This window comes from Oncorhynchus gorbuscha, unplaced genomic scaffold (assembly GCF_021184085.1).
Source record: "Oncorhynchus gorbuscha isolate QuinsamMale2020 ecotype Even-year unplaced genomic scaffold, OgorEven_v1.0 Un_scaffold_961, whole genome shotgun sequence".
Lineage (NCBI taxonomy): Eukaryota > Metazoa > Chordata > Actinopteri > Salmoniformes > Salmonidae > Oncorhynchus > Oncorhynchus gorbuscha.
In genome coordinates, this window is record NW_025745896.1 from 68,679 (window position 1) to 76,115 (window position 7,437).

Consider the following 7,437-nt stretch of genomic DNA (forward strand, 5'->3'; position numbering starts at 1 on the left):
TATGCATTCATCTAACCATCTATCTCCTAACAGACAGAGAGATATGCATTCATCTAACCATCTATCTCCTAACAGGCAGAGATATGCATTCATCTAACCATCTATCTCCTAACAGACAGAGATATGCATTCATCTAACCATCTATCTCCTAACAGACAGAGAGATATGCATTCATCTAACCATCTATCTCCTAACAGACAGAGAGATATGCATTCATCTAACCATCTATCTCCTAACAGACAGAGAGATATGCATTCATCTAACCATCTATCTCCTAACAGACAGAGAGATATGCGTTCATCTAACCATCTATCTCCTAACAGACAGAGAGATATGCATTCATCTAACCATCTATCTCCTAACAGACAGAGACATATGCATTCATCTAACCATCTATCTCCTAACAGACAGAGAGATATGCGTTCATCTAACCATCTATCTCCTAACAGGCAGAGATATGCATTCATCTAACCATCTATCTCCTAACAGACAGAGATATGCATTCATCTAACCATCTATCTCCTAACAGACAGAGAGATATGCATTCATCTAACCATCTATCTCCTAACAGACAGATATGCATTCATCTAACCATCTATCTCCTAACAGACAGATATGCATTCATCTAACCATCTATCTCCTAACAGACAGAGAGATATGCATTCATCTAACCATCTATCTCCTAACAGACAGAGATATGCATTCATCTAACCATCTATCTCCTAACAGACAGAGATATGCATTCATCTAACCAGCTATCTCCTAACAGACAGAGAGATATGCATTCATCTAACCATCTATCTCCTAACAGGCAGAGATATGCATTCATCTAACCATCTATCTCCTAACAGACAGAGAGATATGCATTCATCTAACCATCTATCTCCTAACAGGCAGAGATATGCATTCATCTAACCATCTATCTCCTAACAGACAGAGAGATATGCGTTCATCTAACCATCTATCTCCTAACAGGCAGAGATATGCATTCATCTAACCATCTATCTCCTAACAGGCAGAGATATGCATTCATCTAACTATCTATCTCCTAACAGGCAGAGAGATATGCATTCATCTAACCATCTATCTCCTAACAGACAGATATACATTCATCTAACCATCTATCTCCTAACAGACAGAGAGATATGCATTCATCTAACCATCTATCTCCTAACAGGCAGAGATATGCATTCATCTAACCATCTATCTCCAAACAGACTGATAGAGGAATTCTAAATTCCTATGTATTTTGTAGCCAAAACCTAATTCGCTTCTAGTTCATTAATGAGTTATAAGTTCATTAATTATGCATGAAGTAGATTGAGACCAGTCTTAAAAGCCAGGTAAACAGCGTTTATTCAAGTGAGTACTGACCCAAAATACAAATTTCCACAGGTTATAAACTGAAAATGACATCATCAGTTTCCCACCCTCTCTCCGATTCTCACAAGAGCCCATTGTTTTTAGGTCCGGAACTCTTCTTCTACTCCCCTCATAAAACTACATTCCAAACTGTCCAAAAGATATACTTTTCTCCACTAATGGAACACGACCCAAACATTCTTATCTGTCTGAAAAGCTATATCATCTCTCCCCCATCTCTCCCCCTTAATAATGTGACTTGACTCCACCCAGTTAGCTATATGAACAATATGTTATAATGTGACTTGACTCCACCCAGTTAGCTATATGAACAATATGTTATAATGTGACTTGACTCCACCCAGTTAGCTATATGAACAATATGTTATAATGTGACTTGACTCCACCCAGTTAACTATATGAACAACATGTTATAATGTGACTTGACTCCACCCAGTTAGCGCCATTTTGTATGATTGAACTGTCACGTAGCTGTCCCAGGTGAAATGGACTGTTAGATCTGAGTATTTTACTGTCATTCATTATACTAAAATAACACCAGACATTTCTCTACACACTTTACAATAATCACTGGGAAGAGTCTTACCTTGTAGCCTGAATTCACAACCAGAACATGTCAAGTCATTGAGATATTTTCCGTTGTGCTGAGAGAGAACCTTCCTGATGACAAGTGTCTCTGTATCTATGTTCTAGGTTCAGTTGATCTTTGGATGTAATAATATCTGGTCAAAGTCTCGTGACACAACACCATAGTATATCATAAACATAACAGCAGTTGGCCAGTAAAGGCCATGGAATACTATAAAACAGGGTTGGTCAACTAGGTTTGGCTTCGGGACAATTGTTTTCTGAGTTAAAGTCAGTGGGTCAGAACATAATTATCATATAATATTAGCACAGTGAAGAGGTCTACACTACAAATGGACATATAATTATCATATAATATTAGCACAGTGAAGAGGTCTACACTACAAATGGACATAATTATCATATAATATTAGCACAGTGAAGAGGTCTACACTACAAATGGACATAATTATCATATAATATTAGCACAGTGAAGAGGTCTACACTACAAATGGACATAATTATCATATAATATTAGCACAGTGAAGAGGTCTACACTACAAATGGAACATAATTAACATATAATATTAGCACAATGAATAGGTCTACACTACAAATGGAACAACATTTTAACACATTTGATAAGTACATAGTACATTCAGTGACAATATTTTTATTAAGTTCATAAAATCAGCAAAATCTCTACTAAATTATAAATCTTTGTTTATTTCTCTGTGTGTTGATTGGTGGGGAAAAACAGCTCTAGTCCACACTACTTTTTACACTGGAACCCAGTGTACTGGTGGAGCAGCACAGGGGAACCCAGTGTACTGGTGGAGGTGCACAGGGGAACCCAGTGTACTGGTGGAGCAGCACAGGGGAACCCAGTGTACTGGTGGAGGGGCACAGGGGAACCCAGTATACTGGTGGAGGGGCACAGGGGAACCCAGTGTACTGGTGGAGCAGCACAGGGGAACCCAGTGTACTGGGGGAGAGGCACAGGGGAACCCAGTGTACTGGTGGAGGGGCACAGGGGAACCCAGTGTACTGGTGGAGGGGCACAGGGGAACCCAGTGTACTGGTGGAGGGGCACAGGGGAACCCAGTGTACTGGTGGAGGGGCACAGGGGAACCCAGTGTACTGGTGGAGGGGCACAGGGGAACCCAGTGTACTGGTGGAGGGGCACAGGGGAACCCAGTGTACTGGTGGAGAGGCACAGGGGAACCCAGTGTACTGGGGGAGAGGCACAGGGAACCCAGTGTACTGGGGGAGAGGCACAGGGGAACCCAGTGTACTGGGGGAGAGGCACAGGGGAACCCAGTGTACTGGTGGAGCAGCACAGGGGAACCCAGTGTACTGGGGGAGAGGCACAGGGGAACCCAGTGTACTGGGGGAGAGGCACAGGGGAACCCAGTGTACTGGGGGAGAGGCACAGGGGAACCCAGTGTACTGGGGCTGCAGGTCAAACAGACACCGGATGAACACAAGAGGGCTGAGCAGGAGCAGATGTGACAGATGGCAAGAGAACATGTCGCTCTCAAAAAGTAGCAAAAGAAAGGTGGATAAGGAAAATGGAAGTTTCAGGGAAGAACGGACAGAGAAATATGCATTCATCTAACCATCTATCTCCTAACAGACAGAGAGATATGCATTCATCTAACCATCTATCTCCTAACAGACAGAGAGATATGCATTCATCTAACCATCTATCTCCTAACAGGCAGAGATATGCATTCATCTAACCATCTATCTCCTAACAGACAGAGATATGCATTCATCTAACCATCTATCTCCTAACAGACAGAGAGATATGCATTCATCTAACCATCTATCTCCTAACAGACAGAGAGATATGCATTCATCTAACCATCTATCTCCTAACAGACAGAGAGATATGCATTCATCTAACCATCTATCTCCTAACAGACAGAGAGATATGTTCATCTAACCATCTATCTCCTAACAGACAGAGAGATATGCATTCATCTAACCATCTATCTCCTAACAGACAGAGAGATATGCATTCATCTAACCATCTATCTCCTAACAGACAGAGAGATATGCGTTCATCTAACCATCTATCTCCTAACAGGCAGAGATATGCATTCATCTAACCATCTATCTCCTAACAGACAGAGAGATATGCATTCATCTAACCATCTATCTCCTAACAGACAGAGAGATATGCATTCATCTAACCATCTATCTCCTAACAGACAGAGATATGCATTCATCTAACCATCTATCTCCTAACAGACAGAGATATGCATTCATCTAACCAGCTATCTCCTAACAGACAGAGAGATATGCATTCATCTAACCATCTATCTCCTAACAGGCAGAGATATGCATTCATCTAACCATCTATCTCCTAACAGACAGAGAGATATGCATTCATCTAACCATCTATCTCCTAACAGACAGAGATATGCATTCATCTAACCATCTATCTCCTAACAGACAGAGAGATATGCGTTCATCTAACCATCTATCTCCTAACAGGCAGAGATATGCATTCATCTAACTATCTATCTCCTAACAGGCAGAGAGATATGCATTCATCTAACCATCTATCTCCTAACAGACAGATATACATTCATCTAACCATCTATCTCCTAACAGACAGAGAGATATGCATTCATCTAACCATCTATCTCCTAACAGGCAGAGATATGCATTCATCTAACCATCTATCTCCAAACAGACTGATAGAGGAATTCTAAATTCCTATGTATTTTGTAGCCAAAACCTAATTCGCTTCTAGTTCATTAATGAGTTATAAGTTCATTAATTATGCATGAAGTAGATTGAGACCAGTCTTAAAAGCCAGGTAAACAGCGTTTATTCAAGTGAGTACTGACAATACAAATTTCCACAGGTTATAAACTGAAAATGACATCATCAGTTTCCCACCCTCTCTCCGATTCTCACAAGAGCCCATTGTTTTTAGGTCCGGAACTCTTCTTCTACTCCCCTCATAAAACTACATTCCAAACTGTCCAAAAGATATACTTTTCTCCACTAATGGAACACGACCCAAACATTCTTATCTGTCTGAAAAGCTATATCATCTCTCCCCCATCTCTCCCCCTTAATAATGTGACTTGACTCCACCCAGTTAGCTATATGAACAATATGTTATAATGTGACTTGACTCCACCCAGTTAGCTATATGAACAATATGTTATAATGTGACTTGACTCCACCCAGTTAGCTATATGAACAACATGTTATAATGTGACTTGACTCCACCCAGTTAGCTATATGAACAATATGTTATAATGTGACTTGACTCCACCCAGTTAGCTATATGAACAATATGTTATAATGTGACTTGACTCCACCCAGTTAGCTATATGAACAATATGTTATAATGTGACTTGACTCCACCCAGTTAGCTATATGAACAATATGTTATAATGTGACTTGACTCCACCCAGTTAGCTATATGAACAATATGTTATAATGTGACTTGACTCCACCCAGTTAGCTATATGAACAACATGTTATAATGTGACTTGACTCCACCCAGTTAGCTATATGAACAATATGTTATAATGTGACTTGACTCCACCCAGTTAGCTATATGAACAACATGTTATAATGTGACTTGACTCCACCCAGTTAGCTATATGAACAATATGTTATAATGTGACTTGACTCCACCCAGTTAGCTATATGAACAATATGTTATAATGTGACTTGACTCCACCCAGTTAGCTATATGAACAATATGTTATAATGTGACTTGACTCCACCCAGTTAGCTATATGAACAATATGTTATTGAATGTGACTTGACTCCACCCAGTTAGCTATATGAACAATATGTTATTGAATGTGACTTGACTACACCCAGTTAGCTATATGAACAACATGTTATAATGTGACTTGACTCCACCCAGTTAGCTATATGAACAATATGTTTTTGAATGTGACTTGACTCCACCCAGTTAGCTATATGAACAACATGTTATAATGTGACTTGACTCCACCCAGTTAGCTATATGAACAATATGTTATAATGTGACTTGACTCCACCCAGTTAGCTATATGAACAACATGTTATTGAATGTGACTTGACTCCACCCAGTTAGCTATATGAACAACATGTTATTGAATGTGACTTGACTCCACCCAGTTAGCTATATGAACAATATGTTATAATGTGACTTGACTACACCCAGTTAGCTATATGAACAACATGTTATTGAATGTGACTTGACTACACCCAGTTAGCTATATGAACAACATGTTATAATGTGACTTGACTCCACCCAGTTAGCTATATGAACAACATGTTATTGAATGTGACTTGACTACGCCCAGTTAGCGCCATTTTGTATGACTGAACTGTCACGTAGCTGTCTCAGGTGAAATGTACTGTTACATCTGAGTGTTTTACTGTCATTCACTAAACTAAAATAACACCAGACATTTAATGTCTCTACACACTTTACAATAATCCCTGGGAAGAGTCTTACCTTGTAGCCTGAATTCACAACCAGAACATGTCAAGTCATTGAGATATTTTCCGTTGTGCTGAGAGAGAACCTTCCTGATGACAAGTGTCTCTGTATCTATGTTCTAGGTTCAGTTGATCTTTGGATGCAATAATATCTGGTCAAAGTCTAGTGACACAACACCATAGTATATCATAACCATAACAGCAGTTTAACCTTTGGCCAGTAAAAGCCATGGCATATTATAACATGTAGAATCATTATGATGATCCAGGTTCATACTATAACATGTAGAATCATTATGATGATCCAGGTTCATATTATAACATGTAGAATCATTATGATGATCCAGGTTCATACTATAACATGTAGAATCATTATGATGATCCAGGTTCATACTATAACATGTAGAATCATTATGATGATCCAGGTTCATACTATAACATGTAGAATCATTATGATGATCCAGGTTCATACTATAACATGTAGAATCATTATGATGATCCAGGTTCATACTATAACATGTAGAATCATTATGATGATCCAGGTTCATACTATAACATGTAGAATCATTATGATGATCCAGGTTCATACTATAACATATAGAATCATTATGATGATCCAGGTTCATACTATAACATATAGAATCATTATGATGATCCAGGTTCAACATATCTCTAACTTTGAAGAATACAATGGGGTCCCTGATAAAGATGTATCCCCCTCTACAGTCTCCATACTCCTCTCTCTCTTCTCTCCGTCTCCCCCTCTACAGTCTCCATACTCCTCTCTCTCTCTTCTCTCCATCTCCCCCTCTACAGTCTCCATACTAATTCTCTCTCTCTTCTCTCCGTCTCCCCCTCTACAGTCTCCAAACTCCTCTCTCTCTCTTCTCTCCATCTCCCCCTCTACAGTCTCCACACTCCTCTCTCTCTCTTCTCTCCATCTCCCCCTCTACAGTCTCCAGAACACCTCTCCCTCTCTTCTCTCCGTCTCCCCTCTACAGTCTCCACAATCCTCTCCCT